This window comes from Bombus vancouverensis, chromosome 18 (genome assembly GCF_051014615.1).
Source record: "Bombus vancouverensis nearcticus chromosome 18, iyBomVanc1_principal, whole genome shotgun sequence".
Classification (NCBI taxonomy): domain Eukaryota; kingdom Metazoa; phylum Arthropoda; class Insecta; order Hymenoptera; family Apidae; genus Bombus; species Bombus vancouverensis.
The window spans coordinates 1460766-1474362 of record NC_134928.1 but is presented as its reverse complement, the minus strand read 5'-3'; the positions used below and the strand labels follow the sequence as shown (position 1 = coordinate 1474362).

Here is a 13597-nt window from a genome sequence, read left to right as displayed (position 1 = left end):
CTCCGGTTCGTGGCGTGATGCAACCTTGGTCATGTGGCCCAAGTCCAGATACTCCTGAATGACCGCCCGATACGCTGTTTCGAACCGTTGATTTCGTCTGACTTGCTGCTGGAGAGAGGCGATTGCCATGGATGATCCGAGTGACGAGATTTTGTCGTTAAAGGGGAGTGCGACGATGTATCGCCCATCGCTGGTGCGTTGGACGTGATTTTGAAAATGCTCCTCACATCGTCGATCCGCCTCCGATAAGTGTTTTATCTGAGGTCCCTCGTCGAGTTCCCGAAAGCGGGTGAGGTCCGTCTCTAGTTCCGTTGTGGAGGCATGGAAGACCCTGGCAGGTCCTGGGGAAGGTGGGCTCCCCCCGATGACCCACCCGAATCGCGCTTTTTGCAGGCGCAGATCGGGGCCGGTTGATGGGTTATTTGGATGGTATGACGGAGCTTTCCTTGTGCGTGGGGGCGTGGTGGGAGGCGTCTGATTGCTCATTGGCGCGTCTGATCGATGTAGGAGCGTGTGATGGCGTTGATCACATATGCGGCAAGAGCCAGAGGTGCAGTGTTGCAATTTGTGTCCTGGTAGCAGGCAATTCGTACACGCTGAGATTTCCTCGGCGGCTAGAATCCGTTCGTCGATCGTCTTCGTCCTAAAGGTGTTGCAGCGCCAAATTTCGTGTGGTCCATGGCAGATTGGACAGAGTGGCGGTGATCGTGACGTGACAAATGCCTGCCCTCGTGGTGGGCGTGTCGTTCTTGCAGGTTCTATGACCTGACAGCGATCGTTCAAGAATTGCAAGAAGTCCGGGAACGTGGGGAATGGTGTGGACCTGATCTTTTCCTTCCATATTGAATCGGTTTCCCGATCAAGGTTGGCGGTACATAGGTGCAAAAGCAGGGCATCTGCGGTTGGTTGTCCGATGGCGGCCAAGGCTTTGTAATGAGCTTCCAACTTGGTCGTGTAGGACTGCAAATCGCGATGTGCTATCCGTGATGAGGAGGCTGCGTCAAATATCTCCTGCAAGTGTCTCTCGACAATTTTGGCTGGTCTGTTATACCGTCGTTCTAATATTTCCCAGGCGACTGCGTAGTTAGCTGCCGCATTGCTTAATGACGCGATCGCTAGAGCTGCCCCATGCTTTAGGCAAGAACGGAGATACATCAGTCGCTTGCAGTCGTCTATGCGGGGGTTATCGTGGACCGTGGAGCGAAATTGATCCGCGAACCCCGGCCAATCTTCGTAGGCTCCAGAAAAGGTGGGTAGCTGAATTCTAGGCAAATCGACGGGTTCCGGCCATGACATGTCCGATGGCTTTGTTGCAAGATTTGTGGTGGTTGGTTCTGCTTGCTTGTTTGCCTTCTCAAGGATGGCGGACGCCTGTCCGGCGATGGTGTAGAACTTCTGTTGTAGGTCAATCCGGTCCTTCAGTGTTTGACCCTCGTCTCTGTCGTCTAATTCGCATTGGCTCTTTTTGAACGATGCAAACTCTCCCTCTAAGTCTTGCAAATTACGCTGAATAGCATGCACGGGTGTCCCTTCCTCGTGATTGTTGAGCAATGTGCGAAACGCTTCTAATTCTTGTCTGAATCCTTCGCGTTTCCGCAGCAATTGCCGGACGCGTTCTTCCTGAGGGGGAGCCATGAGGGATTTCGACAATTTGAGCGAGCTTACCTTGATGTTGCGTGGTAACTGGGGTGCACTCTTTCACTGACACGTATCCGGCTCGAAGGACCAAAATGTTCTTTCACTCGCGGGGAGACACGATCGTGTAGAAGCGCATCAACAGGAGTCGTAAATTCCTGTTACGATTGTTCAATCGACGCCGCGAGATGATCGATCCCCTATTGCGTTTAGGCTAATAGAGGTGGTTGATTGAAGTGCACACTGCTGTAACGGGTTTTCAGTTGTGTTTTATTGAGACACCGTGTATACACTGAGTGGTGAATTAACAGCAACCGGGATACGGTTGGACTCGGTTAGAACGTAAGATCAGGGGATGAGAGGGCGAGAGCGTAAGCGCGAATCGTTGCTGCGAACTGAGACTTCCCGAGGTTGCTGACTGACTGACTGACTGGCTGCCTGATTCACTGACTGACCGCCTGACTGACTCCCTCTTAGTTTTCCCCGAAGGAAAGCTTGATGCCGATTGGTCGTGACCCCGCTAAAGAAGCAGGACATGAGGAACTTCTCACCAGTGTCCGGGGTGATTTTATTGCTGGGGAAAACCAGTCGTTTCTACCCTATGTTTATGTGTTGGGTTTTCTCGTTCGGTGACTACCTGCCTTTTCCGAGCCTATAACAAACTCAAGGATTTTGCTAATCCGGACATAAACCGAAATGCTTCTAGACAACTAGATTGCTCGACACACATCTGGAAACAATTTAGCTAGAAGGTGACGTTTTATGGCCGGTCATTGAGTTTATTGGGGGTCTGGAAGCAGGTAGGTGGGCCGCTGGCCGCCAGATAGCGTTGGCTGGGGTTCCGCTGCTCCATGCGACGCAACAGCCGCAGATCAATAAAATATTAGTTATAATGAATCCAAACCAATGGCTTTAAAATTACTGTACTCACAGATTATTAGAAAAGATAGAACAGATTAAAGAAAATTATGCTGATGAAATAAAATAAGTAAAGGAGATAAAGAAACATCAAATAAAATAAAAGAATATAAAGTAATATATGGTCATATAAATAAAGTAAAACAAAATAATTAACGGACCAATTTACAAATAGAAACTTTTTACAAGCATAGGTAACATTATGTCTAATTAAATTATAAACAGTTTACGATATTATCGCTACTCGTGTAACACTTTTAATTTCATCATTCAAAGGAATACGTTTACTGAAGTTGATTCAGAATGTCAGTAGGCGCCACCTTCTAACCACCGCTATGTATCCAAGTTTTGCCTATGATTATATTGTTCAAGTCTGGAATTTGGTAATTAATAGTGTAAATTTACTCAGTAATACTGTGTTGTATATCAAATTGTTTTATCTATTTCGTTTTTGATTACATGATGTCAATGGATCAAACATCTAGATTCGCGTCTAATATATTGTTCGAAATGCAATGCTCGAAAGGATGTAGCTGTAAAGATCATTTGCCACAAGAAAAGGTTAACAGATAACCTGTGTTATCCAGAAGGATAGCGGAAGCCGTTCGCGGTCCCTCCAAAAAGATCTGATAAGTCCCGCCGAAAGGCGACAGTGCCTTACCATTTGTATGTGTGTTCCAATCTTGTCTACGGGAGTGTTAAACGTCTCTTCTTTCATACTCAAAAAAAAATTTTTTTTTTTTTACGTGGAGGAAATCTTCATAGACACCTTACCACCCGTGGAGACGGGCAGAAGGTAGTGCCGGATTTTTACCGGCTAAAACCTCCACGGGCGGGACGACGGTGGACCAGTGTTGTGCGAGTTGATCGTCGGGCCCCTGTGTGCTTAACACCAAGCACGTTTACCAAGTACACCCAGAATGTACATTCCAGAGAACACGCAAGGGAGAGGCTGCCTGTTGTATATTTCTTTTAAATAGAAACCTTCTCGCCCTGTGCTATTTTTGTGCCTCCTTTGTATGCCGAGGATTCGAACTCGCGACGCGTCGTCTTCAGTTCTGGGCCTTAACTAGCGTCGCTGGATGCCCCGCCGAGCTTCTAGGTGATTGGAAAGTATTTGATTCTTAATGTGGCATTGTATATCATAGGAAGTATTCTAATTAGCCTCTTGAATGAAATGTACTTTTTTCATAGCCCTCTCAAAATATAAAGGGTAAAGGTAAATAATTCCCTTAATTAAATCATTATTATTAAATCTATTATGAAGCTCTTAATAATATATTTTTCCTACTATTATAATTCTTGTAGTAACAGATGGCCATTCTAAAGGAATTCCTGTCTCTTCTAATGCGCTTATTTTCGAGATGCCTAGCCTTGCGTTTTCCATTGCACTGGCAGAGATTTTATAACATATGGGATTAGCATAATTTATAAATAGGTCTAATTAATAATTTGAAACAGAAGATTTAGATTTAACCTCAGATTGAACCTCAAGATTTAGATTTAGATTATTAGAAAAATATATAATAATTGAATCCTTTTTTGGTTTTCTGTTGTGATCAAGAATTACGAGGTGGATAATTTTTCTTTTTACTTTGAAAAAAATTTGTTTCTGTTCGTTAAATATATATAAAATCATACCTCAAAATTCAACAAATTCGTTTCTTTCTTTCTCTTCTAAAAAAAAATTACAAAAAGACGCTTTTTTAGAACATTCTAATTCAGGACACTCCCTTAATCGTTTTACTTACTTGTCATATTGTATCCCGGTGCTTTTTGAGGGTTAAAATGCTAATAGATCATTTCTTTGGCCTCTGAGTTTGTAAATGGTTTTATAAGAAAAGATATCTAGAAAGGTGATTTACAGAAATTTCATGTATTATCACAAATATGATTTATAGATATACAAATATTTCTGCTTCATTGGTAGAAGAAAGTGTTTTTTTTTATTATTATTTAATTTGTACTTTGCAATTTGTCCAGCTAGACATTTGGTAAATTTTTCTAGCTTTATTGCTAAATAATATGTGGATGGTTACGCCCATCGGAATACCATCTTTCAGTTTGTTTATTTTATTTCTTTAGTGAGGTCACTGAGGTGTTTTCTCTTTAGTCTTCTTTTTATGAGCTCTTTCCTTATATTTCTTTGCGTACCTGCCGATAATTTCAGTAATGATGGCACGATGAACCGAGTAGTATCGTGCTTTTGTATCAGAAACGTTTTTTAAAAATAGTGAATCAGTTATTAGAACAAAGTAATTATTTATTTATTTTATTTTATTTATTATTACTTAGTCCGCGCCTTTCGGCCTTGGTCGAGCTTTCGGTTTTACATCTCGTTTACCTATTACGCTTTTTACATTCTATCAGTCTCATGGCGTTATCGCCTTATTGCCTCCTCCCTTATATCTATCTAATCTCTCTTTTCTTATATATCTACCTCCCCTCTTATCCACTCTGTTATATCACACTCCATTATATATTCTGTCTCTAAAACTATGGCAATTTTTGCGCTTTTGCCTCCTTGTTGTGCTTCCTTATTGTCGTTCCTCCTCGTCTTGTATCGCTCTTCTCTTCTCCATTATTGTTTTCAATTCTATTAGTCCTTCTCCAGCATCGTTTAGTGTTTTTTCCGTGTCCTTTGGTCCTCCCGTTACTTCGCATTCTTCTATTCCGTGCCTCAGGTCTTCTTCTTTCTTTTTACGTAGCCTGCATCTCTTTTCTCCCTCTTGTTTCCAGTATTCCCTTGCTTTGGTCTCGTTTCCACATCTGAATCCTGCTAATATTTTTCTGTCCTTCCACTTCATCCTCCCTTCTAAGTATTTTGGTAACTCTTCTGTGGCGATTTTTCTATATTGTCGAACAAAGTAATTATTTCGCATACATTTTTAAATTCCGCGCCACGACACTGTTCATTGCCGTAACTCCATCAAGTTACAGGTTCGGAATTTTTGGCACAGTGCTTCTGCATTAAACACGAAGCTACTCGCTGTTGCTCGTGCAATACGAATTGCAGAGGACATTGAAACTGTGAGAATAGCAATGCAACGAGATCAACGCTGTTCAACCAGGAGATACGCAAGCGCTTTATTTTCAAGTCGAAGTCTTCGTAGAATTTTGCACAAGGACCCTAACTTTCATCCATACAATATAGTTGTCGTCCAACAGCTAAATTTTTCTCAAGAGTTACTTGAAATTTTGACTGTAAATAGTGCGCTGAACTTTCTGCTTATGTCAGACCAGACTCATTTTGTATTATCTGGTTGTGTCAATAAATAAAATTTTCCTGAAAATCTTCACGAAGTTCAGGTTTTCACACCCAGAAAATTACCGTATGATATGGAGCAGCATTGTTTGGTACCGTTGCCTCTTCTTTGAGGACAGGCTATGCTGTTACGGTGACATAAGACCGCTATGTGAAAATTCTGTGTAATTCTTTGGAACCACAATTGCATCGACTTGAACACTGTATGGTCCCATTAGGATAATAGGTCGAAAAGTTCCTTTCGTTTTATAAGGAAATAATGGATGCACAGCGTTTTCCGTTTTGTATTATTTTGTCGAATTACGTATGATTCATTTTGTTCCCAGCAAAATAAAGATCACAACGTTCGACAGATTAGGTTTCATGTTTATATAAAGATGCGTCGTTGTAAAAGACGTGTCTGGAAGAGAAAGACACTTTTCGGACAACCTAATACAACTTTGCACGTCACAATGGCAGTGTGTTGAATGTTTGCGCGTGGAATGTTTTCTGGACATTCGGTTTCATGGTACGACGATATTTCTTATTTCTCTTGATCGGCAAATTTGATTTATTGCGATTAGTGATAGTTGCCTCAAAAACCAAAAAACAAAGAGTGTGATCCTCCATTTGCCAATATTTAGGAATTGAAAGAAAAGATAAAATTGCAGCATTTCATAACGAAATGATCCAAAAGGTAATAGGAAATCTTTGGAATCAACTAGAATAATATTCGAGAGAGTCTTTTTCAAAAAATAAATTGGCATCTTTGTATTAACATAAAAGCTTCATAAGAAATTGAAATCTTAAAATTCTATTTCATTTGAAAAATCGTTCAGATTCCTGTGCCCTGCCATGTATAATCTGTGAAGTAAATATGTTCCCAACTTGCAATTTAAATTACCTAAAAAATAAAAACTCTAAGCTATCAAAGAAACAGTTTTGTTTATTTTGTTATATTTGTTTCAAACGATTAAGTTTAAGACATTTGAAAAACTAACGAAATAAATAGAAAATATGTTATATATAAATTATTAGAAAGAGGTTATATCATAATAATTTTCAAACCTTGTTCCATTATATTCAATGGCTTAAAAATTATACGGAAATGCCACTAAATTCTTCCATTCAATGTGCATTTTCATTGAGACTGTTGAGAAATTGTAATAAATATTCAATAATTATATGGACTAAAATAATAAATTCACACATGCTTCTTAAAATAAATAATTAAAAATTTGATTCCGTAGAAGATACAGACACGGAGTTTTGTCATTAATAAAATTTATTTAAATAATAATAGAAAATTATAGTACTTGTACGAATAATTAATCTGTTAAATTTATATATATTTGCAGATTGCATATAATGTGAACATACATACAAAATATTTAGATCTATTTATTCATAGAATTTTTTCATAAATAAATAATTATACTTACGCACACGAGGGACATTGCAAAAGCTCCTGAACCTCTTTAAAGAATGTAAGATGTTTCGTTTTAAAAGTTGTCTAAATCTTTCAAATCTAATACAGATAGACGATATAAAAGTATTTATTTAATATTTTTTCTTTCATATTTTTAATGAATTTAAACAACTGGTGTTAAGTAGTGATTCGATTCTTAAAATATTTAACCACTGCTGATCCCGCGGAAATTGGAAACTTATAAAATCTTATAGCTTACAAATCCATAAAGACTCGACGTATAAAAGTAAGGGCAATACCATATTATCACAATCTTTAGAAACAGAGAGTCGAATACTATGGTCAGATGGTAACGAAGAAACAGTGTTATTGTTGATAATAGATGTAGATATGATGAAAGCTGGAAAACACTTGAGATATTTTATCCAAACATGGTGCATCTAACGTGTATAATTGATGAAGTATATAGAGGTGCAGAAGAAGTACGTTTACATTTCCCATTAGTAAATAGTGTAGTACATTCTATTAATAAAGTAATTATAATAGCACCACTTTGGATCGAATGTTATCGTAGAGTGTATCGTAGAACATTCTATTACCACCTGAACCAATTTTAACGAGCTCAGATACTTGGCTCGAGACAGCTATATTTTATACCACACTGGTATTTGGAAAATATTAAAAATGTTGTTAAATTTTTCGACGCGGAATTAGTAATTAAAACAGCACAAGATCTTCTTCAGAATGAATTGCTAATTCAAAATCTAATGTTTATCAAAACCCACTTTGGGATTTTCTCGGATAATATATAGAAACTAGAAACAATTGCAATGTCTTTCACTGAATCGGTGAAAGTAACGACTGACACTGATAAATATTTTAGGAGCATTCCTGGAACTTGTGCAGCCAAAATTGTATCAAAGTGGAATGCAGTTTTAGCAAGACATACCAGATTCTAAATAATCTAGAAAGTTAATGAAATTTTTCGAGGTCAGTCAGTTGAAGAATTGGATGAGGTTAAAGTATGCTACTGCAGCAAATTTAAATATGTCTCGATTACGTCTTGTGACGATGAACGCTCATTCTCAGCTTATAAGTTGATCTTAAGCGATAAACGTTATCAATTAATGCTCCATAATCTTGAAAAAATACTCGTAACTTATTGTAATTTAAATTGTAATTATTAATTATTACATTTAAATAATAAAATATTTATTAAATAATAACATTTTCTGTATATGTTGCATATATTTGTCGGGTTAACATTAGAATTTAAGGCGCGTAACGATTCAACGTTTGAGTTAGCCATCGTTTTACGAGACAGAAGTTATATTTACGCGAATATACAAGATTTTACAAAATATTATGAATATTGAGTTTAATGAATGATAAGATTAACAGACGATAAGTTTAACTAATAATTAGATTAAAGAATAATAAGTTTAACGAATAATAAGAGTAACGAATAATATGTCTTACGAATAATAAATTTAACGAATAATGAGATTAACGATTAATAGGTTTTACGAGTAATGAATTTAATTAACGCTATTAACAATGTTCCGGGGTTCAAACGAATCCACGGTCACCGGGATAAGTCTTTACTATGCGTAGAATAATTTTAAACACAAAAATACGATTGCTGAGACACTCGGTAAATTGCTCGATGTATCACTTTCCAAGGCGATCACACGAATGAATATCTGATGAAAATCTTTTTCGCTATACGACTGCATTTGTTTGTTATATGCTCGCTGGAGGCATCGAGAAAGTTCCAATCGTTGTTGCTAGGCAATTTCTGTCAAAAGTTTGTTGTATACTCTTTGGAAACATCGAGAAAGATCCAAACGCCGTTGCTAGGCAGTTTCTGTCTGGAGATTGATTCCTAATACAACGTGTGTCCCATTATATCGACATCTCTAAAGTACAATTCTATGTGATTTCTAGGGAGAACAATACAACCGATCCACACCTTCGTCAGGCAAAACGTTTATCCCGTGATCATGGCTACGTTCGGCGACCAGTTGTCACCTCGAACCCACTTTCGCTTTCACAAATATCAAACAATTACAAATGACAATTGCTTAATTACAGTTATGATAAAATCTAGGCTAAAGCATTAGAAGGCTTCCTCAAAATTGCAAAGGGAAGGCTCCGGTTTTCCTTTCATCTCCGACATATATATACTATACGTAAGTTCATCAATTTTCAATATATAGCCATAAGATTTGTTTTCTTATATCTCAGAATATACGATTTGTACAAAGCGATAAGTATGCTCTAAAGTCCTTCCTTTGAGTTCCACTTCACAACTATTAATACATAGTAACCTATTAACGAATTCTATTTAACATTTTTATTCCACATGTCTGTTGTAAATTACATATATATAATATATATAGAGTTATTGATTATATATATTATATAGTTAAATGACGCGTCGAACCATATATATTATATAATTGTTGATATACATGTACAGAAAAGACCGTTAGCGGCAGCGTTATAATCGCTATAATCGTAATTATTATTAGAGTCACACCATATAGTTATCTATACACATATTACTGTATCTAAGTATCTAATCTTTCTATTTTTATTTCCTATCCTTCATCCGTATGTATTAAACGTCGTTAAATACATTTCAGAGTTTATTGTACAAAAACGTACATCTTCCTTCCATCCGCAATTATCATCGCGATATCACCTTTTTACTGCATCAGGCAATGGATATAATTTTTAACTTCCACAGTGCATTGATTTTAAGTCAAACGCCAACGATCGATTGATTTTTTGTCTACACATACACGATGGAAACGTGGAAAAATCTGCACATCTTTTATTCTATCTCCTCCTCTGCTTTGACAGTTAAAACTATTCCGTTGCGTTTCAATTTTTTAAAAATGTAACTGGTGTCCGATATTAAGCGCCGTCCAACATTATGGAAAACTCCCTCTAAATGATGTCAAGTGTACATCTTTGTTGTGCTTGCATCGTTTTCATAACTGACATGGGGTCCAATCTCTCGCCAATCGCTAGTCGCAGCATACGACGGGGGCCTCCCACGCCGCACAAAACTCTAGTGTATGCTGGGCCGTGTCCTCGCACTCTCCGCAGTGGTGACAAGTGTTCGTCACCTCTCTTCCGATTTTCTACAGGTATTCCCCGAATACTCCATGTCCTGTGAGCGCCTGCGTCATCCGGAAGGATAGCGGAATTCTAAAAAAACTCCGCGGTCATTCCAAAAAAATTCGGTAAGTGCCGCCGAAAGGCGACAGTGCCTTACCTTATATATGTGTTCCATCCTTGTCTAGGGGAGTGCTAAACGTCTCTTTTTTCATACTGTAGAAAAAAAATTTTTTTTTTTTTTTTTACGTGGAGGAAATCTTCATAGACACCATACCCACCCCCTGTGGGCCGGAAACACAGGACGGTGGAAGGTAGTGCCGGATTCTTACCGGCTAAAACCTCCACTACGGGGCGTAACCAGCTGCAAGTCGATCGTCGGGGGCGCCCCTGCTGTGTGCTTAATAACACCAAGCACACCTTTACCAAGCACTCCCAGAAGGTACACCCACAACAGCGCAAGGGAGATGGGCGGGCTGGGCGCTTGCCTGTTGTATATTACCTTTCAGAGAGATTTTGGATTTTCCATCCTTTACCAAATATACTTTGCAGGCCGAGGATTCGAACTCGCGACGCGTCGTCTTCGGTTGTGAGCCTTAACGAGCGTAGCCGGCTGCCCCGCTGAGATTTTAGCTGTTTGGAAAGTATTTGATTCATATAGCTCGACAAAACTGGCCCAAGCGATAGGTAAACAAACCAGACTGAGCTCAAGAAGAGTCACAATACAAGCCGAAATACAAATACCTATGATATAGTCAGTTTTACGCGACAGTGCTGTTGTGGAAGTAAACTCTAATCCTTTTTCCTTTTATGGATATGATAAATATATTACATTTTGAAATAGATGACGGTTTCAAAATTATATTTCATGAATAAACAATACTTCAATAGAAATTCAAGAGTCTTCAAATGTGATTTTATCCGAAGCAATGTAATAATGTAATAATACTACGCCTATAAGTAAATAGTAAAAAGTAAATAGTAAAAAGTAAAGTAAAATAAACTCTAAAAAAACCTCCATGGTATGATATTTCCTAAAACACTCTGGCAGATGTAAAGCTATCTGTTCACGACCGTGGCTCGTGATATTCATGTTTGGGCCAAAATCTTCATCGCGAGTCTCACTCGTTAAAGCACGGGAAGGGGTTAATGTGACAATGTATATCATAGTAAGTATTCTAATTGCTTTAGAAGAAAGTTCCTTAATGATTTTACTGTTTGTTAAATCAAAATCGAGAATGTTCTGGCTCAATTTTAATTTCAGGATAGTAGCTCAAGTAGCTATAAGGAATGTTTGAAGCGATATTTCATCATTAAATTGAAACATATTATGGAATCATGTTTTTTTCTAAGAGACTTCATAGCTCATAATAATTTAGTTATATATGTCGGAGATGAAAGAACACCGGAGCCTTTGGAATTTTGGATAACCCCGCAACATTGTAACCTAGAGTCTACTATAGCGGTAATTAAACAATTGTAGTTATTCAATCCGATTGTAATTGTTCGACATTAGTGATAGTGAGCTCTGGCTCGAGGCGACAGTCAGTCGCCGAACGTAGCCGCGGTCACGGGATGAACGCTTTGTCTAACAAAGGTATGGAGTAATTCTATAGCTCTCCTTAAAAGAAATATTCCTGGCGACACGCGACAGTAAACATTCCAACGGTTTCTGTCCCGTGGCTCGCTACACGCAGACCCTATTCTTCGAGTAAGATGATTGCCAGATGTCGATGCGTCTCCGCAGTACATGTTCAGCTAGCTCGAGGGCCCGTTATAAATCTTAAGATTTAGTCAACTAAAGTCCTTCAAACAGACAAACAGTCTTTGTCCCAACTACGGGAAAATAGGGGAGATCTATTCTTCAACGAGCGGCGTCTCCCACTAGCAACTTTCCCTCGAGGACGGCTAGCATCTTTTTCTAACCACCGGTATAGAGATTGACCAATTAGCGGCAACGCCAATTTCCCTTACTTTCTGAACGAAGGCTTTTCTCGACGAATCCGATGATCTCGTGTCCTTAGACACACCCCAATATAGTTTTCCTCTGTGGCATCATCGGTACGGGAAAGTCATTCTCGCTCGCGATCTCATTGATTAAAGAGTAACATCTTCGCGATCAGTGGTTATTTCACGTTTTAACCAGACTTAGACTTTGTGAGTATGTTCTTTTGTCATCCCGTTGGCCGCGAATTCGTTATTGAGCCCGAGACCATCGTCACTAGTGTCGCGAGTGCCAAACCGCCGTGATCAGTTATCAAGACTGTAATAATTCTATCATTGCAATAAACTACGCCTGTGTGTACCGTACCAATGGCTAATTCTCGAGAAGATTCATTTGACGCCCACAACCCTACTCCCAGTGCAAATCCGACATATATATAACTAAATATATATATACGTTAAGTTAAAATATATATTAAGTTAAAAAATACACTAAATTCTTCCAGAAACCATTTTCAGTATTAACGTTATGACGAATTTTTATAATTTTTAATACGTACATTTTTCACGTATTTTACGTATTTTCTAGTAATTCATTAGAAAGACCTTAAGGCTCCCTACTCGAGGAAACGATCAGTTCATCTTCTAATGGAGCGTATCAAATATAGGAGTGCCGCCCAATAGAGCGATAGGACGTGATATTTAATCCATTTGCGCCTATAAACGTAAAGCAACATTCATCGTTGTAACTATGCTTGTGCACATGTTAAACATTGCATCCCTTTGTTGAGTTGCTAAGAAAGTAACAGATTTTTAAAAATTTCAATTTTTAGACATTTTTAAAAAATAACTAAAAATGTCTCCTTTCTTAAGGATCATAGTTATCCAATAAAATTACACTATTAAACAGAAATAAGTCATAACTTAAGATAGCAAATACTTTAGTTCCATTCTTTAAGCGTTATTTTGAAAACTATGAATTTGCATGAATATCCACTCTGTGTTTATACATTTTCTAGCAACATTCTTTCAAAAAATCTATGTTATGTATTTAAAGATGAAAAGATTCTATGAACCAAGGAAAAGGAAATCAGAAAAGAGCCAAGTTTTTATTTCGTATTTTTATAAATTATTTCTTTAAGAGAAAGAAAGTGAAAAATGTGTTAAAGAATAGAAGAAGAATTTTGAAAGTAGATTTTAAAAGATAAATAGACCAAAGAATACAAAATCAGTGCACTGAAATCGGAAAATATAAACAAATAAGCTGTCTGCGTAGTTTGCTTAGGGATCATTGATTAATA

The 13597-nt window shown here is 38.0% G+C and overlaps 2 non-coding genes across 2 annotated transcripts; both read right to left on the bottom strand.

Annotated features, from left to right (window-relative positions):
• Positions 1 to 3171: 3171 nt before the first annotated feature.
• On the bottom strand, positions 3172 to 3278 carry LOC117160421 (U6atac minor spliceosomal RNA). The gene has a single exon (XR_004464778.1). It is a non-coding gene; the product is annotated as a U6atac minor spliceosomal RNA (small nuclear RNA).
• Positions 3279 to 10469: 7191 nt separating this feature from the next.
• LOC117160425 (U6atac minor spliceosomal RNA) lies at positions 10470 to 10574 on the bottom strand. Its single transcript, XR_004464779.1, has one exon. It is a non-coding gene; the product is annotated as a U6atac minor spliceosomal RNA (small nuclear RNA).
• Positions 10575 to 13597: the final 3023 nt, after the last annotated feature.